Here is a 26,684-nt window from a genome sequence, read left to right as displayed (position 1 = left end):
AGCCAAATGAGGGATTGGAAGGCAAGGAAAACAATAAAAAGGAAACTTTTAACATGCAAATTCCAGCTCTGCTCCTCGACAATTTTTCTCTTGCACAAACTGCTCTTTGTCTCGTTAACGACAAAGCAGAAGCAATTAAGCAAAGTGTAATAAGACTTAAACAGAATGGAATTAAAACCAACTCTGAGATTATTGTTCAACCCTGCTGAAGGGATCCTTCTAGCTGATATCACAAAAAGCTGCGAGTTTGCTTTGGATACAGGAGGGAGGAGCAGGAATTTTTCTTTTCCCGGCTGCCCTGCAGTACCACACAAGGCTGCCCTCTCTTCATGGACAGAATTCCAGCTTTGGAATTCCAGCTTTGTGTTAGCCAAGTTCCTAGGTGCTCTAAAGAATAGAAGGTACTGTAAAAATACAAATATATTATAAATTACCTTCATTAGGATGGTGCAAAAGTATTTTTGCTTGGGATTTTGTTTTTTTTGTTTGGGAATTCCTGCACCTGTGAAAGTGTGAAAATCAAAATAAATGAGATTTTCCACTTTCTGGACACAGCAAGAACACACAGTGTTGTGTTGTGCCAGTCTGTATCTTATTTAATTAAATATACAGAGGAGATGCTGAAAGATTTCTGTTTAAATGAAAAAAAAATAATTGGAATCTGAGAAGAAATTCAACAAGGATACTTTCCCAAATGATTAAGGACCAAAGGCAATGGGGCTTTTCCCTGCCCTCAATGAAAGGCAAAAATAGAAATAAATAATCCTTTTATTTCCTACAGGCAAATCTGATCCTTTCTCCAGGCTGGAAATCTCCCTTTTCAGAGCCTCGTGGGGAGCATATCCTGACATTCATTTACATTTTGTCACATAACAGAAATGGTGACAAACCCAGAAATATGAATTAGACACCCCGACCAAGTCCCTGCCTGTCGCCAGTGCCACCCTCAGCCCCTTTGCTGTGTTCCCACTCTGTGGCAGGGGAGCTGGGTGCGAGTTGGATTAATTAACACAACTTTTCTCCAGGTAAATATTTTCCCAGGCAAGGTGGAGCTGCTGGAAAGGGATTCACCAGGGAACGCAGAGCCAGCTGTACCAGGTGGAGTTTTCCCTTACCAAACCCCTCATTTCCAAAGGATAGTGTGGCCATTTATATCTTGCATCTATTTATTTCTATATCTATATTTTTATCCTGCAATTGCCTGTGCACACACACACCCCCATGTGCAATTCTGGTTAAAAATTCCAAGCCAAATCCCAGTTCTAGGCAATTCTACACAGATCCAAATTTCAGACAGCTGGGAAGGGTGTGAAGACCTGTCCCCCCTGGAAGATCCTGATATTCCCCACAGTAGATCCAGGGGGGGAAACCTCCCATTTTGGAACTCTGGAATCCACACAGAGAGCACAAATAAATTGAAATCAAGATATGCATTTGTTTAACAGGAAAGGGAGAGAAAGCATGACTGAGTTTGGAGGGAATGTCGGGAGCTTTGCAGGGAGAGCAGAGTCAAGTCTGGGCAGTGTTTGCTCCCTTGTCATCACAAGCTCCACAGAACTGCCTTGTCTGCTCATACAAAAATACACCTTGTGCCAGGGAAACAGGCAGGGCTAAATGAGCACCAGAACGTGTTTTGGGTCATTTCCAGGTGATTGGCCTCCTCTTAACAGATCCTTCTTGTAGATGAAGGCAAATATTTATCTAGGGACCCCATTGGCTGCGTGTCCCTCTCCTGGTTTTTCCTCTCATAAACCTGTTCCTCAGGAATCCACAGCACCAGCACTGGCTGGGGGCAGGGGATGAAACCCAGAGCGGGATTTTCCACACGCTCAGAACCCCAGACAGGATCTCCTCCACACCAGGGAGTCTCCACCCTTTCAATCCCATTTCATCCCTCAGAAATTCCCCATCCCTGACTCCTACACAGGGATGCAGCCTAACCAAATATTTCTTCCAGCATCTTCTGCTTCCAGTGGATTGGGGTGGGTCTTTGGGACACCTGAGGTGGATTTGGATGGGGAAGAGCTCTGCACTTTGGTGGGACAAATCTGAGCATCCAGCAAAGCTGCAGAACAATCATTAATTGAACAATTCTATATCAAAGTAAGAACCTGGAGGCTCCTGCCTGGGGTGGAACAGCCATTCCAAGATTGAAATGCACCAAGAATCCTGGTGCTGCCTTTTCCTTGCTCCATTTCTTCAGACAGTGCCACTTCCTGACATTTTCCTTCCCTTTATCCCTTAAGGGTTTGAGGGCTCCAAACGGGAACAGAGCTCAGGACACAGCCAGGAGGACAAAGCCGCACAAGGGAGATCACCCCAGCAGCTCACAGGGGGATTGGGGTGAAGGATGAGCAGGAGGATCTGCCCCAGCCTCACCCCATTCCCACTCTATGGGAATGGTGATCTTCATCTGGGGCCACTGGAACACACCAAGGGAAGAGCTCATGTGAAAGATTTGTGTTTGCTGCATCCACCTGCTGGATTTTTACTTGGGCGTGGATTCATGGAACCATGGAATAGTTTGGGCTGGGGGGACCTTAAAGCTCATCTACCTTCCACTCCCCCAGGTTGCTTCCAGCCTGGTCTGGGACCTTCCAGGGATGGGGCAGCCACAGGATTCATGAGAAACAACTCAATTCTGGGGACTTCTGTTGTTCATATTTACTGGTGAAGGCACCTGCAGATGGCAAATTGAGAGGTGACCCCGAGAGTCACCACTGAGGTCAAAAGTTCTGTTCCAAAACTTCCCCTGAATCAAAAGGAAACCAGTCCTGGGTGCACTCTGTGCCTCCTGGCAATGTTCCAGCTGTACCTGCTGTGTCACATCCAGGGATTGGATAAACCATCCCAACAAATCCAAACCAGGAGCAAAGTGCCACCTTCGTGCAGACCAGGAGAACGAGACACAAACCCCCCCTTTTCTAATCCTGCCACACTCAGGGAATTAATTCCAAATGATCAGCCAGTGCTGTGCACGTTTGTTATCACATCTCTAATGAGATAAAGTGTGAGCTTCTGTTTAATTAGAAACCAGCTCACACTGGTGACCAGAAACACCTTGAAAACACCTCCCAGCACTTCCCAGCTGAGCTCATCAGGGCTTGGAGCTGGAATGGCATCAAGGAAATGATCTGCAGATAAAATATTAAAGATTTCAAGGCAAAAAAATATATATTTTTAAGCCATCCCTAGCAAAGACAGTGGATCTATATCCCTGTGGATAGACATCCAGGAAATCTCAGATCACATTCCTTCAGGTTAGCATGGGGCTCAATAAAAAATAGGCTTCAAAATGTTCATTTGGGGGTATTTTTAAAGAGTTTAAATGTGTTTGTCAAGAAAAAAATGGAAAAATATTTTCCTTAACACATCCAATCTGTTTTATTTATTTAAATGTGTGTTACCTTTTTCTAAGAAATTAAAAAAAAACAGATCTGAAATTTGCAGAAAACCCAGAGCCAGAAATTATTCAGGCACTCAGCTACTGATCCAAAAATCCTCCTGCTCTGCAGAGCCCTGAGGAGAAGAATGCTTCAAAAACCCTCCCTGGGATGAAATCTCTAAAGGAACAGCTGAGAGATCACCAAAATAACCACTATTTCAATGCAAGCAAGAAATTCTTCAATCAAAGATCACAAGCAGACACACACCTGAACTTGAGATTAAGTGTCTGCTTCAAAAAAAAAAAAAACCAAAAAAAAAAAACCAAAAAAAAAAAAACAAAAACAAATAAAAACACTTAAACCCATGAGCTGCTGGTAAAGTGGATCCTCAGCCCCCTCTGACTATGCTGGGTCAGTGTGAAAAATGCCACGAGGAGTTTTTGGATTTTTGTGCAGATTGCTTGATTAAATCCAGGAACCCTCACAGCTGGATTTTCAATTCTTTTGCTGGTGTATCCCAGAGCAGAACAGTATTTTTCCCCCCAAATACCATTTACCAAGCACAGCCCTGAACCTTTAACAGTGACTCCTTCTTCAAGGGGCAGTTGCAAACCAGCCCTGAGCACAGAGACCCCTCAATAATCCCAAAGAAGCTGGGTTTGGGTCCAGGGAGGGACAATTCCCTGTTAAATCCACCCTGTGGACAAGCAGCCAGTGCTGGAACAAGACCTCTGCCTCTCCCTCCATGGGCAAAGCAATGTTTGGACATGAGGCAAGTCTGAAATTGCCTCCAGCCTCTTTAGGAAAGGTTAAAAAAAATTAAAAGCTCAAAAAATACCCTCTCCGGGGACCAGCATTCCTGGTTGATGCCTGAGCATCAAATAAAGGAGGGCTGCAGGCCCTGACAGGCACGGAGCAGAGCTCAGGTCTGGGTTTTTGCACAGAGCTGAGGGTTCTGGTGTCTGCAGAGCAGCTGAGCAGGACATTTCTGTCACAAAGGGGACACTGCAGCACGGACAGGCTCAGGGAGGTGTGGGATGAGGACCCTGAGTGCCCCTGAGCAGGCAGCTCCAATGGAGGGGAATGAGATGTCAGGGCAGGGCAGCGGGGCTGGAGGGAGAGCTCAGGGCGTCACACAGAGCAGCGGGCACAGTGAGAGCAGCTCCAGCCCTGGGCAGGGCAAGAAAACTGGGATTGTGCCCAGGGCCAGTCACTGAACCCACCACTGAACAACCACGTACCAACCAGTTACCAAGCAGTGACCAAGCAGTGACCAAGCAGTGACCAACTGGACACCAACCAGTGACCAACCAGTAACCAACCACTGAACAACCAGTGACCAACCAATGACCAACCAGTGACCAACGAGTGACCACTGACCAACCAGTGACCAATCAATGACCACTGACCAACCACTGACCAACTGGACACCAGCCAGTGACCATCCAGTAACCAAACAGTGACCAACCACTGACCAACCATTGATCAACAGGTGACCAACCAATGACCAACCACTGACCAACCATTGACCAATCTGTGACCGATTGGTGATCAACTGGTGACCAACCAGTGACCAATCAGTGATCAACCAGTGACCAACTGGTGACCAACCAGTGACCAACCAATGACCAACCAATGACCAACAGGTGACCAACCAATGCCCAACCAGTGACCAACCAGTCACCAATCCATGACCAATCTGTGATCAACCAGTGACCAACCATTGACCAACAGGTGACCAAGCAGTGACCAGCCAGTGGCAGGGTGGGAAAATGAGGGGCAGCAGGAGCAGAGCTCCTGTGGGATGGTGTGAAAGGGCAGGAGGCTCCTGGGTCTCCTCTGAGCTCTGCCAGCTCAGTAATTCTCTCCTCGCACAAAGGGCAGGAGAGGCTCTGAGCTGTGGGCAGGATGTGGTTCCACACCTCCGGCAGCACCCCAGGGCTCGGAAACCCTGCACAAAGCACAGCTTGAGGGTGGCTCAGATTCCCCCAGGAGCGCTCCAGCCCTCAGGATCTCCACCCAGCAGTTTCCCTGGTGGAAACCTGCTGCAGGCGGCAGCAGCTCCATGGGCTGCTCCGTCACCTGAGCGGGGGCGCGGGGCTGAGCTCCAGGAGGGGCTGCTGCAAGAATGGTGCTCCCACACCCCAAAACAGCCCGACCTGAGCTGCCTGCAAGGTGCTGAATCATCCCCGGGGCTGCAGGAAACCCCAGAGCCCTCCTGAGCTGCTCACCCCACACCCACAGGGGCAAGGCCTGGGGAACCCAAGCGTTGGGTCACCACGGAGGAGCTCACTGAAATTACAGCCTTGGGTTTCCAAAAGCTTTGTAGGATTTTCCTCTCTGAGCCTTTTGAGCTCATCCCCGGGCAAAGAGAGCTGCAAATATGGCCCTGCTCTGGTGGCACAGGGAGGATGCTTGGGAACATGTGCAGAACCCAGATCTCACACCCAAAAAGACAGAAATGTCCAACATGAGCAGGCTGGTCTCGTGGAAGGTGTCTCTGCCCATGGTCTTTAAGTCCCTTACAGCACAAACCATTCTATGAGCCTACAATATCTTTATTTTTCATGGGTTTTTGGTCCCTTTTGGGTTTGGTTTTTATTTTCTCTCCTAAAAGTCAGTTTGGAAGAGCTCATTCCTTCCCCCAGCAAATGTGTCAGTCTTACACCCACATCTGGAGTTTAAGGGAAGGGGCTCAGAACTGTAAAATGAATCCCCCAAAATGCATTAAATGAAAAAGGATCATGGCACAAGAGGTTGTTTGTTTGCCCAGGGGCAGAATAACCCTGCAGGTCTCAGCTTTTGCTTTGTGACCTGTGCAGGAGCCTCCTTAAGCTCCTCAAAGTCACCACCAGCGATGAACTGCAGTGAAATTAGCCCAACATTTATCTTGGGAACACCTCTCTTAGCCCCAGTCTAAGAGGTAACACTGGTTTTATCTAGATAACACTGATGCTCCTATTTATGGGGCACTGCAGACAGGGAATTTCAGGCAAACAACTCTGCTGCAGGCAAGGCCCTTGATTTTTTGGAATCAGTATTTCCAGGAACATGAAAAGATTGGGGGTTCAAAAAGTGGTGCCACAACCCTACAGGGTCCTCAGAGATGCTCGGCCACTGAGCCCAGGACCCAGCACAGGGCCTGACTAAGCCTGACCCAGGCTGCAGAACTCCCCAGGCATTTCTGCCTCTGGCTCAGGACTCATCATTAAGCTTCAATTTCTCACATGAAAATAGAAAATAGACTTGATTTAAAGACTGCAAATGGTGGCAGAAGCAGAAGCTCTTGCTGAGGATGTTCCGGTGATCAATTTCTTCTCTGCTAAGATTCTGTTCCCTTTTTTTTCTAGGCTTTTTTGGTCTGGCTTGACTGTCCAGACCTCTAAAATTCAATCTCAGATGTTTTTATTGTTGTCATTGGTTTTGCTCTTCGAGGAGGAATACCCCAACTCCCAAACCCCAAAGCCAGATCTGTGTGGGCCCTCACCAAACCCAGCAATTCTTGTTGTAATTCACCTACAATTGCTGCTGGAGATGTGCTTGGGGTAAGAGAAACACATCCTGCATTTTAGGCCTTGCACAAACCAAACCATGGGGAATTCTTGGAAAACTTCTCCTTTTCATTTAGATTTCCCTGCATTTCACACAAAGCCTCAGGCTGCAGCTGGGGCTGTGATCTGCATGGGCCAACTGTGACACTCCAGAATGGGTTTGGATGAGCAGCAATGGTCAGAAACCAGAAACCAGCACAATTTTCTATGGCCATGGAGAGCCCACAGTGCTGAAGGTCAAACAAAAAAAAATACAAAGAAATATTTCTATTTTTTTGCAAAGCATTTCATATTCCTGTAGCCACATCTGGCTGTCTGCCAATGGCAAAAATTGTATTTTTTGTTCTGGAGCACCAAGACTATTAAAATTATGTTCTTAAAATGTGGATGATCCATTCCAGCTCCTGGACCCCAGCAACCCCACCCTGGGCATCCCTGGAGCTCTGGCAGCCTCGGGGCTGTGCCCATTCCCTGGGGAGCCTGGGCAGTGCCCAGCACCCTCTGGGGGAAGAACCTTGCCCTGAGCTCCAGCCTGACCTGCCCTGGCCCAGCTCCAGCCGTTCCCTGGCTGCTGTCCCTGTCCCAGAGCAGAGATGGGAGCTGCCCCTCGGGAGGAGCTGCAGGTCCCTGAGCTCTGCCCTCAGTGTGCCCTGCTCCAGCTGCACACACCAAGAGCCCTCAGCTCCTCCAGACCCTTCCCCATCCCCTTGGCGCACCTTTGGACACTTTCCAAACACCTTTAGATACTTCTTCCACCCCAAAGCACTGGAGAGAGGCCACCCCAGCCCACAGCAGAGCAGGACAATCCCTCCTTTGAGCAGCCCTGGACAAAGCCCAGCCCCAGAGCACCCCCAGCCCCACTGGGAGCTCCCCAGGGACACTCAGTGGCCACGAACAGAAGAGATCTCCTGGAGGGAGGATTGGCTGTGGGAGAGATAAAGAAAACTGCCCAAAGAACAGCAGAGAGCTGCCCCAGCTCTGACAGATGGCGATAGACTAAAATACACACCCCAGCCACATTTCCAACCTAAGACACTTCTGTGCTGCATCTTGCCCTGGCTGTTTCCCATCCCTGGAAAAGCTGCTGGGATTTCCACCCAGGGCCCGCCGGGGGGCTGGAGAGGTGGGCTGCCCTTAGCGAAGCGCTGTGCCGGTTCCCTGCGGCTCTGCAGGGCTGTGCCAGCACTTTGGGAAGCCTGGAGGGAGCAGGGCTGGTGGCAGCTCCATCTGCCCGGCAGATCGAGCAGAGATCACTGTTTTGGGAGGCCAGGGCAGACACCAGGAGCGGCTCAGGGAAGCCTCCCTCCAAGCCCGCGGGTGCCACAAACGTTCTGCTGAGCTGCAGCAGGAGGAAGCTCCCAGCCCCGGCAGGATGAGCTCCCAGCACAATGCTCAATGAGGGCCTTTCTCCCTGGCAGGGTGTTTATTCCCATTTATTCCCATTTATTCCTGCACAGCCCCGGCTCTCACCCCAGGAAAGCTCCTCGCCCAGGAGAATGGGGCGATTATGTGGGATTAACGTTCTGCCAGCGGGGCTTCCCCGGTCCCAACCCCAGCCAAGCAGCGCCGGGGGCACAAATGTCACTATTGATGTCCCCAGCGTCCTGCTGAGCTGAATGGAACTCATTATTCCAGCACAAACAGGTGACAACGGGGTGTTTCCCAATTCTTCACAGGTTTCAATCTCTCGCCTGCTCTGCAAGATTATAGAATCATGGAAATACAGAATCATGGAATCATGGAATCATGGAATCATTGAATTATTCAATCATTGAACAATTGAGTTATTATTATATTCAATATTCAATTGAATATTGAATATATTTAATATTCAATTGAATAGCGAATACTGAATCATAGAATAACAGAGTTATAGCATCACAGAATCATGGAATCACACAATTTTTGAATAACTGAAAAACTGAATTGTTATTATATTCCGTATTCAATTGAATATAATATTCTATATTCAATTATTAATTATGAGCTGCTATTATTGTGGAATATATTATTATTGAATAATATATTATTCAATAATATAATATTGTTGAATATATTGTTATATTATGAATATTATATTATTGAACATATTATTATCGAATAATATATTCAATATTCAGTTATTCATTGAATATTGAATCATTGAATCATAGAATCACAGAGTCATAGAATCATGGAATCACGGAATCACTGAATTATTGAATCATTGAATTATTGAATTATTGAATCACAGAATCATGGAGTCATTGCATCATTGAATTGTTGAATCCCAGAATCCTGGAAAGGTTTGGGGTGAAAGGGACCTTCAATCCCACCCCTGCCATGGGCAGGGACAGCCTCCACAGTCCCAGGGTGCTCCCGGTCCTGTCCAGCCTGGCCTGGGACACCTCCAGAGATGGGGATGGTCTCGTTCCCTTCCCCACGAGGCAATGCAATGAATTAACTCATCCTAAAGGGCTGCACTGTAGCTCTGGGCAGATCTCCTCCCCACTTAGAGGAGTTTTATTTCCCTGGGGTGTTTCATTTTCGCTCTGAGTGTCATTTCCTTAATGAAGATGAATGAAGGAAATTTTAAAGAGCCTGAGCCCTTGCAAACAAAACCAATTCCCCTCTGCTCAGCCTCAGCCTCTGGCACCCTTTTGCCTTGGTAACAATTCTCTTTTTTTCAGCTGTTTTTGCTGCCTTTGAGGCAGCAATTAATGAAATGCACAGCAAATCAGGTCTGAATTAGCCTAAAACTGACCCACTGCTCCTTTCCCTGCTGCCAGTTCAGAGCTAAACAAATTTACTGAGCAGCTCTTGTCATCCCAGGCTCCCACAGCCAACGCCAGTGGATCCTGGGCAGCCTGACAAACCCCAAAATGCCCCATCCCCTGAAACCCAGGAGCCTGGAGCAGCAGTGCCTGACAGAGCTCAGCCCTGACGTCCTGTTTTGCCTGCTTTGATCACGATAAGCTTCTCTTTTTTTCCATTCACAGAGTAAACAGGCAGTGACAGTTTCCTCCCACCTCCTCTCGCTCCAGCTGGGCGGTGCAGCCACCTCACCTCTCCAGGAGCATCTCTGCCCACCTGCTGCAGGCTGGGGCACCCCAGGAGGCTCAGAGGAGAGGTCCTGAGGGTGCTGTCACCCCCTGAAAGGCACCTTCACCCCAGGAGGGGAGGAGGTGGCAGCATCCAGACCAACACCCTCTGACACCCTGAGGATTCTGACAGGTTTGTTAGCAAGCAAGCATCACCACAAGAATTTCCAGCCCTTAGATAGTTTTCCTGTTGTTCTGTGTTGAGTTTTAACCTTTATGTTTGTTTGTTTGTTCGTTTGTTTTTTTGTTTTTGTTAGGGTTGGGATGAAATACGTGACACAGTATTTCTTGTTGGGACTCAGATGTTTGTTAGTTCTTATCTCTGTCACAATCTAACAAACCCTGAGTTCTGCAGCCCTTCACTCTAACACACTGAAAATGGGGACGTATCTCTCTCTCTACAAGAGAAATGACACCTAAATTATTTTCACTTTTAACCCGATAACCAACCACCAGTGCCCCACAGTGCGGGCTTTTTAGCCAATGACACAAAACCACCCAAACCCATGGAGAAGAAGAAGGAGGAGAAGGAGAAGGAGAAGGAGAAGGAGAAGGAGGAGAAGGAAGAGAAGGAAGAGAAGGAAGAGAAGGAAGAGAAGGAAGAGAAGGAAGAGAAGGAAGAGAAGGAAGAGAAGGAGAAGGAGGAGAAGGAGGAGAAGGCCCAGCCTCCACCCCAAAACCTCCATCTTGCTTTATATATATTACTGTATTCTAAACTCTTAAACTCTCAGTTTTCCACCCTGTGATATCACACACTTCTATTCAAACTCCACACCCACAATCCCAGTTCTGCCATTCCATTTTGGAAGCCTTCTCCACAGCCTCAGGTCAGTGCAGTGTTCTCCTGGGGGTCAGTGCCTGGCAGCGCAGAAAGTCTCAAATTCTCAGTGACCAGGGTTCCAGCAGTTCTGCAGTGAGGTGGGCACATCTCCACAGTGCCAGGACTTGTGGCCATCTCTGGTGTGCTCAGGGTGGGCTTGTTGGGGTGTCCTGGGTGGGGACAGGAGTTGGGCTGCATGGTCCTGGGGGTCCCTCTCCGCTCAGGACGTGCTGTGGTTGTCTGAGCTGGGGCACACAGTGTGGCACTACTGCCTCTGTGCTGCCTCCTTGTGAAGAACAAAACCTCTGCCCCAAATCTGCCCCCCAGCAGCTTCAGAGGAGGAGAAAAGCCCTGGGTTCCCACAAAAAGCCTCTTGGGCAACTTCAGAGTTTGGTACAACATCCCCTGGACACTGACTGGGCCACAGCTGTGGCTCAGCTTCAGGTTCCCTTTGCTCAGGACACCAGTGAGGGCACAGGACAGGTTCCCTTTGACCAGGTGAGGGCACAGGTTCCCCCAGTGAGGGCACAGGACACCCTGGATGGTTCCTGGAAGAGGAAGGAGCCAAGCACAACCTGTTTGTTCAGCACTGGACCCACCACTGGCAGCACATGAGAACCTTTTGTGGGTGCAGTAAAGGGGACCTGGGTGGAATAAAGATGACTTGGGTGGACCACCCTTTCCAGGAGGAAATTTCCCCCCAGTATGCAAGAATGGGATTTTAAGGACTTCCAGACCTCCTTTTCTGTTGTTGGGGTGAGGGGTTTGGAGCTGTTGGGGAACAGGAAATGTTCCCTGCCAGACGGGGCTGGGTAGGGACACCTCTGCTGCTGGGGGTTGGATTGGATGGATATTCCCTTCTGGGAAAAGCCTTTGGGATTCTGGTGTTCAGCATCCCAGAAATGAGGTGGGAAAAGAGCTCCAAGGACATCGAGTCCGAGCTGATCCCACCTTGTCCCCAGCCCAGAGCTCTGAGTGCCACATCCAGAAATTCCTTGGGCACCTCCAGGGATGGGCACTCCAAACTCCCCTGGGCAGCCCTGCCAAGGCCTGAGCACCCTTTCCATGGGGAAATTCCTGCTGATTACACCCTGAGCCTGCCCTGGCCCAGCCTGAGGCCGTTCCCTCTCCTCCTGTCCCTGTTCCCTGGAGCAGAGCCCGACCCCCCCGACTGTCCCCTCCTGTCAGGAGTTGTGCAGAGCCACAAGGTCCCCCCTGAGCCTCCTTTTCTCCAGGCTGAGCCCCTTCCCAGCTCCCTCAGCCTCTCCTGGGGCTGCAGCCCCTTCCTAGCTCCATTCCCTGCCCTGGACTCACCCGAGCCCCTCCAGGTCCTGATTGCAGTGAGGGGCCCGGGACTGGACACGGCTCAGGAGGAATTAGGTGACAGTGTGGGAAGGCTGAGTCATCTCCTGCTCCTTAGATAGTATGAAATGCCTTCCCCCACCTCTGGCTCTTCTTCCCCATAGCTCTGAGCACACACAAGTTTTATATCTCCACTTGAATTCCCAGAGGAATTCCTCATTCTTTCCCTCAGCCATTATCTCTCATTCGATGTGACATCCAGAGCTCTGTGGGTCACTGTCCCCGCACTGAATATGCTCTGCCACCTCCCACATACCTCCAGGAGAAAGAGCTTGTCCAGTGTTTAATGTGACGCTTCAGCCTTAGGGAAAAAGCAAAAAAAAAAAAAAAAAAAAAAAAAAAAAAAAAAAAAAAACGTGGAGAAAATCCAAAAACTCCTCCTGGCTGCGCAGGCCTCAGTTACAATCAGCAAATCACCTCGGCTGTTTCACCTCAGGCTAAAACTTGGAAAGCTCAGTTCCTTTCTATGAATCACCCTCAGCAAACAGCCCCAATTAAGAGATAAAACATTGCCACCACAGCAGCAGCTTGGGCAGGGGTTTATTTTTAGAAGCTGCTTAAAATAGTGCGTGGTACCTCGTTCGAAAACATCCCCTGTGTGCTGGTTCGGGGCGATGCCAGAGCAGTGAGACACTCCTGAGGGACACACACTTCACACCCTCCCCAGGACTCCTGCACAGCACCAAGCTGAGAGAAAACACTGAACAAAAACAGGGGAGGAAGCACAAAATTGGTCTTAACACCTCCCTGCCAGCGTAGTAAGATGCCAGGGTTTGGAGAGAGGGGTGTAAAGGGATGATTCAAAGCAGATTTTGGAAGTGACAACATTTCCCACTAAAGAGTGAGCAGAAAAGGCTCTTTGTGACTTTGGGGAAGGGTTTTGGGTTCTGAGAGCCAACCCTGGGGCTGAAACGGGCTCTGGTGCAGTCTTGATTTGAGTAGCCACTGACAAGGAGATGCCACTGTCCCTGCAGGGATCTGGGGACAGCTTTTGGTCTGACACTGCCAGCACAACCTTATGCACCTCGGGAGTGGTGGCAAAGCAAAGCCACAGGATCACAGAATATCCTGAGCTGAAGGGACCCCAACGATCATCCAGTCCAGCCCCTGTCCCTGTCCAGACCCCCAACAACCCCACCCTGGGCATCCCTGGAGCTCTGGCAGCCTCGGGGCCGTGCCCATTCCCTGGGGAGCCTGGGCAGTGCCCAGCACCCTCTGGGGGAAGAGCCTTTCCCTGAGCTCCAGCCTGACCTGCCCTGGCTGGCTGTGCCCAGCCTGCGCCTCCTTGTGCCCTTTTGGGGTGGGTAGCAGTAGGTGAGGACAGGGCTGAATCCCAGCAAGGTCAGATGTGAAGGATGCAAAACGCCAGAGCTTCGTGGTGTTGAAACCAAGAATGACAGGAAAGCTGAATCAAAACCTGAACTCCCCCTGGGCTGGGCACTGGGGAGGCCCCACTTTGAGTGCTCAGACCTGTCCTGGGCCCCTCAGGACAAGGACCTGGAGGGGCTGGAGCATGTCCAGGGAAGGGAATGGAGCTGGGAAGGGGCTGCAGCCCCAGGAGAGGCTGAGGGAGCTGGGAAGGGGCTCAGCCTGGAGAAAAGGAGGCTCAGGGGGGCCCTTGTGGCTCTGCACAACTCCTGACAGGAGGGGACAGCCGCGGGGGTCGGGCTCTGCTCCAGGGAACAGGGACAGGAGGAGAGGGAACAGCCTCAGGCTGGGCCAGGGCAGGCTCAGGGTGGAATCAGCAGGAATTTCCCCATGGAAAGGGTGCTCAGGCCTTGGCAGGGGCTGGCCAGGGAGGTTTGGAGTGCACCTGGAGGTGCTCAAATAACAAGAGGATGTTCCTGCCATCATGATTCACTGGGATTCGGCCAAAGTTTGAATTCGATGCTTTGGAGGAGTTTTCCAACATTTGGGATCTTGTGACAATGAAAACCAAAGGGCAAAGAGCAGCCTGTGAGTTTGGAAGGTGAGGAGGACCAGGGTCTGTCAGCACCCCTAGCCCCTCATCCCGAGCCCTTCCCTGGGCAAAGCCCCCTGCTCCTTCAGCCCGTCCAAACCCAAAGCCATCTCCATGATCTGACTGAAGCCCTGCAAGGAATTAAATCCAAAACGGGAGTGGAGGGGCTGGGGCTGATGGAAAATTTCCTCCTGTGGCAGCTCCTGCTGCAAAGCCCTCACTCTGCATGGATCCATCTGGGCAGGGACATGTGCAAGGATCTGTTTGGTAAAAATCCCAGCAGCATTTCCAGGGATGGGAAACAGCCAGGGCAAGACACGGCAGAGAAGTGTCTTAGGTTGGAAATGTGGCTGGGGTGTGTATTTTAGTATATCGCCATCTGTCAGAGCTGGGGCAGCTCTCTGCTGTTCATGGGGCAGTTTTCTTTATCACTCCCACAGCCAATCCTCCCTCCAGGAGATCTCTTCTGTTCATGGCCACTGAGTGTCCCTGCATGGCTGAGAAAATTCCATCATCCCATGGGGAGAGGCTCCGCACAGGGGAGGAGCCAAGCATTCCTACCTGGATACAATCTGACCTTGGCACACCACAGCAGCCTTTGCCCACTGCATTCCCAGAGGAGCAGCTTTCTTCCCCACTGCATTCCCAGAGGAAGCCCAGGCCCATCTCCAGCAGCCCTGGAGCTTCAGAGGAAAACTCCACCCTTGTGCAGGATCCCTGCTCCAGCAGAAGCACAGCTGGCACTGCAGGAGGGCTGAGCCACCATGGGATGGGACTGCTGCCACCAGCCTGACCCACAGGCTGCCAGGGCCTGCTCTGACTCTGGCACTGGTTTGTTTGCGCTATTGCATTTGTATTTTTAATTTTCCTGGTAAAGAACTGTTATTGCATTTCCCATATCTTTGCCTGAGAGCCTCTTAATTTCAAAATTATAACAATTCAGATGGAGGGGGTTTGCATTTTCAGTTTCAAGAGAGGCTCTTGCCCTCCTCAGCAGACACCTGTCTGTTCAAACCAAGTCAAGAAGTGAGGAGAAAAGCCAGGGTCATAAGCAAGTGAGAAAGGAGGCAGCTCTGGGTGAAGCACATGGGTGGAAAATCCCAGGATGATTGGGACTGAGGGGAAAAGCCTCATGTGGGATGGGGCTTCAGAGCAGGAGCAGAACCAGGCTGCTGCCAGAGGGGAGACTGGTTCGATTCTCAAAAAAAAAAAAAAAAAACCAAACCCAAAAAACTGCATTTGAAGACACCCAGGGAGAGCTGGGTCACCTCCACATGGGAATGGGGACAGGAGATGGATTTGCTGACAATGAAAGATGCAAGAGAAGATGGAGAATTAATGGCTCTAAATGCTGGGTGCAGCATAATTCTCCCTAAAAGCCCAACCAGGCAGAGATTTTTACACTGCCCAGGTGAAAGAATTCGAAAATATCCCTAAAACTCACAGAGGTTTTCAACAAAATGCCTTAGATCTATTTTAATTCCACACAAATAAAAGCCAGGTGGCCAAATTAATCCTAATTAACCTGATTAGGTTTATTGCAGGGCTAAGAATCATTCACTGGTGCCTCAAGGGGTTTTTTTCCCCTCTCTCTCTAGAATTCCCTTTGTGCACCTGCTTTTAACACCACCCTGATGAGAGCACATCCCAGTATAATTCCATTATGGCTGGGAGAGGTTTCATCCACCGAAATTCAGGGAATGAATACAAAGCCATGCACATTATGTACTCTCTGCAGGGATATTTAAAGCTTTTCCCCTCAAAGTAAATCAGTTTTATGTCGTTAAAGCCCTTGAAAATATCAAGCTGAAAGGCTTTGCTCCCAGAACTTTGTTTCCTCTCAATTTCTTGTGACTTTGGGGAAGGCGGGTCACAGGGAATTGGCATTTCCCACTCGAGCTCACCCCTGGAGCCAAACTCTGGTGCCTCAGTTTCCCCCAGAATATGGGCATGGCATTTCAGAGGTGCTGAAAATCCTAATCCATGATCATCTCTAGGAATTGTGAAGTGAAAAACAAGCAGGAATTTTTTTGTTTGTTTAAATTTAAACTTCCAGAACCAGTGGATGGCACAGGGAAAGCCTAAAACCAAAAATGCTCCAACAAACAGAAGAGCAAAGCCCGGATTTAGACTCCTCCTGAGGGAAAAACGAATTTATTTGCACCTGATCACCTTTGGGGCCCTGGGTTTGTTTTTATTTCTTATTTGCTAAGCCCTGACGGTCACAGGGACACCAGCAGTGGCTGCCCACTGGATTTCATTCCTGTGGGCAGCCTGTGGCTCTGCCCCTTTACATAATAATATGAACCTGGTCTATAATAAAGCTTTTATTCATCAGAAAGTCACAAATCCTGGAATTCTTGCCATCTCCACCAAAATGAACCTGTACAGATAGAGGTACAATCATGCAGTGTTGGAAAGAAGGCAAAATCCCAAGGATTTGGAGCATCCACTGGACACCCAGAGCTGCTTTAAATCCATGCAATAAACCCTGTTTGCATTTCTGCCCTCGGGGTCTTGGCCCCAAACTCTCCTTGAGGAAAAAGGGTTGGCAAAGGGCAGCTCCAAGGGCTCCGTGGCAGGTGGGGAGTGAAGGAAAAGCCAAAACTCCCCAAACCCACGGGGAAAAGCTGAATTGCTCATTTTCTAAGAATGGTTTGGGTTGGAAGGGAAACTAAACCCATCCACTTCCAAGCCAGGGACACCTTCAGGCTGTTCCAACCTGGCCTTGGGCACTGCCAGAATCCAGGGGCAGCCCCAGCTCCTCCAGGAATTCCATCCCAGCCCCTCCCCACCCTCCCAGGGAACAATTCCTGCCCAAAACCCAACCAACCCCCAAATCATAGTTTCTTCCCTGTCCCACTCCAAACCCTGCACAGAACCAGGCCCTGACACCACAAATAAACTGATTTTTCATCACAAATGTTCCAAGCTGATAAAATCCCCTCCGTGGGACACAAATCCCAGCAGCCTGAGGAGCTGTGCTCCATTTTGCACCTTCTGGACTTTTTGCAAGGAAAAGGAAGCATTTTCAGAGTGCCCCCAGGATATCCTGAGATGGAAGGGACCCACCAGGATCATCAAATCCAATTCCACAATGCCAGAGGGAAAATGGGAGCTCCAGCACAGGTTGGTACCTTTCAAATGCATTTGGAGGATGGAAAATAAGATATTTTTTTTTTCTTACTAAAATTGCTGCAGATACCAGGCTGGGACAGGCTGCAGGCGCTTCGGAGGCCAGGATTAGGAGTCAAAATGGTCTTGATAAATTGTAGAAATGGTCTGGAAGAAACAAGAAAAAAAAAGAAAAAGACACTTCAGGAATGATGGGGGAATTGGTGAGGCAGGAAGAATCAATGGCATGGCCACCAGGGAGATGAATACAGGCTTGAAAGGGTGAGTTTTGGGAAATCTCAGGATTTCCATGGGTCACAAAGTGACCAGGAGCTGAACATGAAATAGTGCAATAAAATAAAACCCAACATTTGCTGTGATGCAGAGACAAAATGTCCAATAAATAAACAAAGGGAACTTTCCATCTCTTTGGCCCCGCTGAGGTTCTGGTGTTGGACATTTCAGTCAAATCACAGATAAATTCCCAATGAGGACAAGGAGAATGGTCTGAGATGGGAGGAGAGAGCACAGAGTGGAAATCCAGAGAGGAAAATCAGATTTATGTCACCATTATGGTTGGACATTTCAGTCAAATCACAGATAAATTCCCAAGCAGAATGATCCAAGATGGATGGAGAGAGCAAGAGAGGAAAATCAGATTTGTGGCATCATTACGGTTGGAAAAGCCCTCCAGGAACATCCAGCCCAACCACAACCCAGCACCACCATGGCCACCACCAAACCACGTCCCCAAGTGTCACACCCAGGTGTTTGCTGGACATTCCCAGGGATGGGGACTTATGGATATTCCCAGTTCAGTCAGAGAGAAAAGGAGAGAGGTTTCTGCCAGGCTAAGCCTGGGGAGAAGTCTGAGAGAAATGTAAACAATCTATTATCTCTCTTTCTGTTCATGTTGTTTATAGATCTGTTCTGCCACCGTGTGCTATTCATAGTGCACCAATGGTGTGAAATGTTTTTACTTTAAGACCAATGAAATTAGTCAGCATGATGTTCTCTATAAAAGAGAGACATACTTTGAATAAACATTCATTCTTTGCCTTCTGAACATGGAGTCACTTCATTCCCGTCCCTGCCTCAACAGAGACAGGGACTCACATTCCCAGCGTGGGGATTCATTTTGAGTGAAGACCACAGGGAGGCATCGCCCTGGCCTTCAAACCCACCCCGAGGGACACTAAGGAAAGGGATAAATCCCCTTTAGGGTTTGTCAGGGCTGTCACCGCCCTAAATTGCAGCAGGGATCCCAGGCTGGACACCAGGAGGTGTTTCCTGAGTGGGAATTCAAGGAATTCAAGGGCTCTCCAACTCCTGGATCAGGGAATTTAAGGCACAGCCCACCAGGAGCTGGCTCTGCATTGAACTCCCAATTTTCTTTCTTTCCAAGGGTAGAAAAACCCCTTAGGAAGCAACTCAGTGGCTCAATTACCCAAGTTAATTAACCAAATTAACAGCTGGGGCCGTGGCCCCTCCAGCACATCATCCACACAGGCAGAGGGATCTGTCTGCACAGGGGAAAGAAGTAAAATTCCATCAATTTTGTGGAGACGAAAAACAGAAATTGAAGAGACCAAGACATGCCAACATCACCCAGAGGGCGAGGATCAATGGAGGGGAAGCCCTATCCAGTGGAATAATTCGTAAATGACCCTTTTAATTAGAGAAAAATTAAAAATATTCAGCTCAAATATATGCAGGTGCCCTGCATGCAACAGGATCTCAAACCAGTTTTATTTTCACACCAATCTGCCTTCCCACAGAGCAGGCAAAGTCTTCCTTTGCAGGTGGAAGGCTCAGCAGAGCTGCTCTGATTCCTCAGCAGGAATCTGGCTGGGGCTGGGGCCAGGGGGCTCCTGAGTGCCTGCCAGGATTTTTCGCATTTCCACAAAGTCCAAAAATAGATCCAGAGCGGGCTCTGCTCCCCCAGGTGCAGCAGAGGCTGCCACAGGTCCCTCCGTGGGATGGTAGAGGGGTCCCAGCTCCATTTGGGAACACTTTAAGCTGGGCTTGTCACCAACAAAATCTTCCTTGGCCACAGCCGGGAAAATGGAGGTTCTGGGAGATTCTAGGATTTTCCCAGGGATCTCAAGAGGTCAAAAGGAACCTCCCAGCATCACCCTGGCACAGAACAGTTGCCCCTGGATCCCTGGCAGTGCCCAAGGCCAGGCTGAACATTGGGGCTTGGAGCACCTTGGGACAGGGGAAGATGTCCCTGCCATGGACACTGGATGGGATTTATTGTCCCTTCCAGCCATAATTCCGTAATTCTGTGCTTCCCGACACTATGGTTTCAGTTTTGCTTCACGTCCAGGGATGGAGCAGCCCCAGCTGCTCTAGGAATTCCAGCTCAGCCCTCCCCAACCCTCCCAGGGAACAATTCCTGCCCAAAACCCAACCAACCCCCAAATCATAGTTTCTTCCCTGTCCCACTCCAAACCAGGCCCAGACACCACAAATAAACTGATTTTTCATCACAAATGTTCCAAGCTGATAAAATCCCTTCCGTGGGACACAAATCCCAGCAGCCTGAGGAGCTGTGCTCCATTTTGCACCTTCTGGACCTTTTGCAAGGAAAAGGAAGCATTTTCAGAGTGCCCCCAGGATTTGCTGCCTCCAGAGCCCCGTGACCTCGCCTGGCCCCCCAGCCATGGCAGGATCTCGAATATCCATGTTTTACTGGAAAATATTTTCCAGGAAAAACATCAATAATATTTTCTGAAAATATCAATGTTTTCCTGGAAATCTGGAGGGGAATCCAGGACTGGGCTGCCCTGCCCACCCGGAGCAGACACATCAGGGCTCCCAGCCTGGGAGGGGATGGAAGTTTGGGACTGAAATCTGTGGACAGACCACTGAAGATGCCAAAAACTCCTCTGAGCAACCCCACCCCGGTGGGCAGGAGCATTTCCTTCCCCTGCTGCCCTCTGTCCATGCCCAGGATGGGAATGGAATACACTGGGAAGGGATGGGATAGGATGGAATGGGATGGGATGGGATGGGATGGGATGGGATGGGATGGGATGGGATGGGATGATCCTGAACCATTCCATGATCACCAAGCCCTCACTGTCACCTGGCTGTTGAGAGCCTGGGAGAGCTCAGTGCCAGAGGAGGCTTTTATCACAAGGGAATTTTCATTTTAAGAGCAAAATTTAAAAAAATATAAAACTAAATCAGGATCACACTTCAGAAGCACACAGTGGGAACTACCCTGGCTGCAGCAGGAATTTCTGTCCCATCCCTCTCCAGCTGCTGAGGCTTCCCCAGCCACAAGAACACATGGAAATGACTGCTGGCCTTGCTGATGGACAAATATCTCAACATTTCCTTCTGCACTTCTGTGACAAGTGAAGCTCCAGCCTGGTTCAGCAGCATCCTGAGAAGCCACAGCCAGGCTCCTGCTGCTCAGCTCCAGCTTAACTGGGAGGCATCGGCCCCTCCTGGTCTTGGAACAAAGAATTTAAGGTTAAAAGGGAAAAAAAATTAAAAAAAAATGGAGCAGTGCAGGCACTGGAGATGAAGCAGCTTTGGAACCTCTTTAATCAGTGCGTCTTCCACCTCTAGGAGTTAAAAATTCATATCCCAGCCACAGATAGGAATTCCCAAAAATTCCTCTCTCTATCCCTGAGCCAGAGCAGGATGGCAGCTCCTGGGAGCTCCTCCAGCTGTTCTGGGGGCTGGTTGCACTGCCAGCCCCAATGTCCAGCCTGGCCTGGGACAGTCCCAGGGATCCAGGGACAGCCACAGCTGCTGCTGTCCCCTGCAGGGAGGTGACGGCTGGGGCTGCATCCCACCCTTCATCCCAGGTTTTCACAGAGACAGGACCTTGTGCTCTCCTTCCCTTGCAAAACCTGCCTGGCACCTCCTCATTTCCATGGCACTGAGCGACCTTATGAGGATCTGCAGCCTGGCGAGGTCAGAGGTGGAGATTTGGAGGAGAATCCAGAGAAATTCCCTTTTCCCAGCGGCTCAGCCCTGATGCCAGAGCAGCACAAAGCGCTGCAATTGCTTCTCCCATCTCATACTTGCAGCACCTTCAGCTCAAGGCGTTCCTTGCTCCCCTCAGAGCACAGCTCCAGGCTTCTCCACGGTCCCTTGCAGCCTGGGAACATGAAAACAAATGGGAATGCTGGGCTTGGGAAGGCTGCATGTGAAATAAAGAACCAAGAGAGGGTTTCCCAGGAGGAGAGGCTGGGACTGGTCCCACCCTCATGGTCAGCCCAGCACGACAAGGCCTTGCTTTAATTCCCTAGAAGATGACAGCAAAGTTCTGCTTAGGTGTGATCCTAATCTGATGTTAATTCATCCTGATTCATTGCTCAGAGGAGAAGAGGCCGGGCAGGAAATGAGCAAAAAGCATTACTGAGAAAGAAAGAAAAAAAAAAATCTCTGATTTCACTCTCGGTGCTGTGGGGAGCGAAGCTTTGAGGATGCTGCTCTTGCCGCACCAGAACGCATTCACTTTTGTTTTGCTTTTGGCTCATGAAGAGCTCTTTCCCCTCAGCCTCAGGAGCACTGGATGCAGTTAAGCTCAGCAGCAATGGCCCTTTGCAGCTTCTTCCTGTCAGCAGGGGAAATCACACAGAAATGGGGGAGTTTTGGGGTTTTTTTCTCCATCTTAGTGGGTGAACAGCCACTGAGAGATTCAGCTCCTCAGTGCTCTTACCTCCTGAGGATTTCACCTTGGCTGGGCCCGGTTTTAGCTATGAATCAGGAGCCTGGATGGTTGAGCTGCTAATTTTTTGGCCATCTCTTGTGCTGGGAGGACGTTTGGGATGCAGCAGTGCTGGGGAGATGCCAAGCTGCTGCCCTGCTCAGAGCCACTGCCCCAGCTCCAAGCTGTGCTTTACAGAGCTGCTTGCAACCCCAAACAGAGATTATTTTCATCCAAATGGCTTTGGAAGCTTTTATCCCTCAAGAAAGGAGGAGCAGACGGCCCAGTCCCAGCCTCTCCTCCTGAGGAACCCTCTCTTGGTTCTTTATTTCACATGCAGCCTTCCCAAGCCCAGCATTCCCATTTGTTTCCATGTTCCCAGGCTGCAAGGGACCATGGAGAAGCCTGGAGCTGTGCTCTGAGGGGAGCAAGGCACGCCTTGAGCTGAAGGTGCTGCAAGTATGAGAAGGGAGAAGCAATTGCAGCGCTTTGTGCTGCTCTGGCATCAGGGCTGAGCCGCTGGGAAAAGGGAATTTCTCTGGATTCTCCTCCAAATCTCCACCTCTGACCTCGCCAGGCTGCAGATCCTCACGAGGTCTCTCAGTGTCATGGAAATGAGGAGGTGCCAGGCAGGTTTTGCAAGGGAAGGAGAGCACAAGGTCCTGTCTCTGTGAAAACCTGGGATGAAGGGTGGGATGCAGCCCCAGCCGTCACCTCCCTGCAGGGGACAGCAGCAGCTGTGGCTGTCCCTGGATCCCTGGGACTGTCCCAGGCCAGGCTGGACATTGGGGTTTGGAGCCACCAGGGAAGGTGTCCCTGCCCATGGAACAACATGAGTTTTAAAGTCTCTTCCTTTAAAAACCCAAATAATTCCAGGATTCTGTGATGTGGCTCCTCAGAGCATCAACTCCAACCTCTCCATGAAATTGGCAACTCCAGGGATGTCCTGACTTTAAGACCCCCAGGGGATCCTCAACCCCCCTTTCCCAAGGTTTGAGAGCACAATCCAAACACGAGGCCCTAAAAATAAATCCACTCTGGAGCACCTGAGTGCCCGTGGCAGCTGCTGCCCATTCATTCCCCCACAGCCACGCCAAGAAAGCACCAAAACCAAGGGGAAAATGATTCCTGTGGCCCACTCCTGCTGCTCCTTGGGTTTATTTTACCCAAAGATATTTATTTAATATATAATATGATAATATCATATTTATTTTGGGTTGTTCAGGCTGACCTCTGCCTTTAGCAATCGCTCAGAGCAGCAAGGAGAGTCGCAGGCACGGGGAAGCACGAGGCGCTTCGAGGTTTTGGCATTTCTGCAGAGGAAAAGTTCTCTGCTGCTCTAAAGGAAGTGGAGAGAGGCTGTGAACTAAGATTGAACCTGCAGCTCTTGAGGATGCAATCAGTCAGAGAGAAGAGGGGAAAAAAAAAAACAAACCCAAATGTCTTTGTAGAACGTTGGCCATTAGCTCCATCTGTGAGCAGAAAATGGCACCGAGGCGCAGAGTCCAGCAGGAAATCAGATGCTCAAATCTGTGCCCTAACGACTAATTCAGGTAAAAATCCTTTGCTTCATCTTCCCCAGTGGTGAAAAATGAAAAGTTTCACTCTGCAGCCCCCAAAATGGGAATATCCAGGCTCCTCTCAAGAGCTCAGAGCCAGGAAAGGCCCAGCACCCTCCCACCCCACCAGGGGCACGGGGACAGGGGACACCTCCTGCACTGCTCTGTGCTGTCACTGGGGCCAAACTGGGATTTTTTTGGAGGGTTTTAAGGCTTTATGAGCTAGATAAACACAGGGAAGGTGTGGAACTGCTGAAAGGAATCAGGGGAGATGCAGGGCTGGAGCCAGGCTGGGAGACCTGGGGGTGCTCCCCTGGAGAGGAGAAGGCTCCAGGGAGAGCTCAAAGCCCCTCCAGGGCCTGAAGGGGCTCCAGGAGAGCTGGAGAGGGACTGGGGACAAGGCCTGGAGGGACAGGACACAGGGAATGGCTCCCACTGCCAGAGGGCAGGGATGGATGGGATCTTGGGAACTGGGAATTGTTCCCTGGGAGGGTGGGGAGGGGCTGGGCTGGAATTCCCAGAGCAGCTGGGGCTGCCCCTGGATCCCTGGCAGTGCCCAAGGCCAGGCTGGACACTGGGGCTTGGAGCACCTGGGACAGTGGGAGGTGTCCCTGCCACGGCAGGGGTGGGGTGGGATTTAAAGTCCTTCCAACCCAAACCATCCCGTAGCTCTGTGACAAAGCTTCCCTCCCACGAGCTGAGCTCTCCCAGCCTGGGCAGCAGCAGCTCAGTCCCCATGGCTGAACCCCTCAGCTTTCCCCTCTCCCTGGTGGAGCAGCTCCCACATTTTGGCCATTTCTGTCCCACCACTCATTTTCTCCCTTTCTCCATCCTCCTCATCTGAAGCATCTCCTTGAGCAATTCTAATTTTAACTCCACTCTTGCCACCAACTCCATTTATATGAAGCGCAGCTGAATTTTTTTTGTTGTTTTTTTTTTTTTTCCTTATCAGAGAGATTTCAAAACCCAGAAAGCATCGAATTCTCTTGTGTGCACAGAGGTTGTGCTGCACTTTTGCTGGATGACAGCAAAGAACCACAAGTGCAGAGCCTTGGGGAGGCCAGGGGCTGATGCAAACGGAAAACAAGGCAGCCAAAGGAAGTCGTTCTGTCGGGCTTTGTTTTTTCAGGGGCTTTTTGGGGTGGCTTCTTTCCATAGAAAGTTTCCACTGCAGTTATTGAAATGAAACCTGGGTGTATTTTTGCCCTCAGAGCCGTGAGGTTGAACAGGAGGAGCGGGGCTGAGAGGCAGAGAAGCAGCACAGAGCTGAGCCCAGGGGGTGTGGAGCAGAGTGAAAACACAAGGAATGCCCCAAAACCATCCCTCGGGCATTTTCTGAAATGAAAACCTGGAAAAAAGTCAAGATATCATCCAGGAAAGCCACTGGAGAGGTTTGAGTGGGGACAGGACTTTCAGAGTGCAATGAGAGCCAGACCTGCACAGGCAGAATTCCTTGGTGGGATGGAGAAAAGTGGAAAGAACACCAGGAAAAGTGGAGTGAACACCATGAAAAGTGAACACCAGGAAGAGTGGGATGAATACAAGGAAAAGTGGAGTGAACATCAGGTGAAGTGGAGGCAACACCAGGAAAAGTGAGATGAACACCAGGGAGTGGGAAGAAAATGGCATGAACATCAGGATGAATGGGATGAGCACCAGGAAAAGTGGGAAGAACACCAGGAAAAGTGGAGGGAACACCAGGAAAAGTTAAAAGAGCACCAGGAAAAGTGGAGAGAGCATCAGGAAAAGGGGAGTGAACATCAGGAAAAGGGGAGGCAACACCAGGAAAAGTGAGATGAACACCAGGGGGTGGGATGAAAGTGGCATGAACATCAGGATGAATGGGATGAGCACCAGGAAAAGTGGGAAGAACACCAGGAAAAGAGGAGTGAACATCAGGAAAAGTGGAGGGAACACCAGGAAAAGTGAACTCCGGGAACATTGGGATGAATACAAGGAAAAGTGGAATTGACACCAGGAAAAGTGTAGGGAACACCAGGAAAAGCAGAGTGAGCACCAGGAAAAGGGGAGGGGACCCCAGGAAAAGGGGAAGGGACCCCAGGAAAAGGGGAGGGAACCCCAGGAAATCCCTCCACAAGGGCTCATCCCATCCCTTGGAGGCTGCACTCACTTCCCCACGCTGTCAGCTCCAAACCCTCCTTTCCAGGATGCAGAATTTCACGGAATCCCCTCAATTTTGAGCTCGGGGTGGGGGGGGGGGGGGTCGTCAGCCATGGGGGAAAAACAAAAGCCTGAAAAATTCAACCTCTGCCAGAGCTTCCAACCCCTCAGCCCAAGAATCCGGGGGAGATGGGGATGAATCCAGGGGATTTGGGGAAGCTCCAGGGAATTTGGGGATGCTCCAGGAGCTCTGGGGATGCTCCAGGGGATTTGGGAATGCTCCAGGGGATTTGGGGATTCTTCAGGAGTTCTGGGAATGCTCCAGAGGACTTGGGGATACCTCCATGGGTTTTGGGGATGCTCGAGAGGATTTGGGGATGCTCCAGGGCTTTTGGGGATGCTGCAAGTGTTCTGGGGATGCCTCCATGTATTTTGGGGATGCTCCAGGGGATTTGGGGATACGCCAGGGATTTTGGGGATTCTTCAGGGGCTTTGGGGATTCTTCAGGAGTTCTGGGAATGCTCCAGAGGACTTGGGGATACCTCCATGGGTTTTGGGGATGCTCTAGGGGTTTTGGGGATGCTCCAGGAGCTTTGGGGATACTCCAGGTGTTCTGAGGATGCCTCCATGTATTTTGGGGGGGCTCCAGAAGATTTGGGGATTCTCCAGGGGATTTAGGGATGCACTGTCACCTTCCCCCGGGCAGGCTGAGCACGGGAGCAGCTCCTGCTCCCCGGCACTTCACAGCAAAGCAGCAGCACCAAGCCAGGACATAAAAGCCCCTTCCTACAGCAGATTCCCAGCCCTCCTGGGAACACTCCAAAGGGGTAAAATAAAAAAAAAAAATAATTTCAAGAAAAGGTAAATTAAAAAAGGGGTTAAATTTAAAAATGGGGTTAAATAAAAAAAATTAAAAAAAAAAAAAAAAAAAGAGAGTTAAATTTAAAAAAGGGGTGTTAAATAAAAAAAAAAGGGTCAAATAACGCGGCCAGCACTGGGTTCTGCTGGAAAAATGACTCACAGGAAGGATGGCAACAAAGCAGCGCCATAAAATATTCA

At 50.1% G+C, this 26,684-nt stretch overlaps 1 protein-coding gene and 1 long non-coding RNA gene across 9 annotated transcripts in view; one reads left to right on the top strand and one right to left on the bottom strand.

Moving 5' to 3' along the window:
* Positions 1-26,684, top strand: part of LOC137462409 (uncharacterized) — a 405,163-nt gene that overhangs the window by 55,770 nt on the left and 322,709 nt on the right. The window lies entirely within an intron of this gene.
* HIVEP3 (HIVEP zinc finger 3) overlaps positions 1-26,684 on the bottom strand; it is a 253,756-nt gene that overhangs the window by 76,479 nt on the left and 150,593 nt on the right. For 7 of the 8 annotated variants that reach the window (XM_068172672.1, XM_068172674.1, XM_068172670.1 and 4 more), the window contains one exon: positions 17,347-17,441. The gene's annotated coding sequence lies outside the window, so the exon portion shown is untranslated. Of the gene's footprint in view, positions 1-17,296; positions 17,442-26,684 lie in introns of all 8 variants that reach the window. The other variant, XM_068172675.1, reaches the window with a different exon arrangement.

This window comes from Anomalospiza imberbis, chromosome 25 (genome assembly GCF_031753505.1).
Source record: "Anomalospiza imberbis isolate Cuckoo-Finch-1a 21T00152 chromosome 25, ASM3175350v1, whole genome shotgun sequence".
NCBI classification, from domain to species: domain Eukaryota; kingdom Metazoa; phylum Chordata; class Aves; order Passeriformes; family Viduidae; genus Anomalospiza; species Anomalospiza imberbis.
This window is presented reverse-complemented; position numbering and strand designations above follow the sequence as displayed.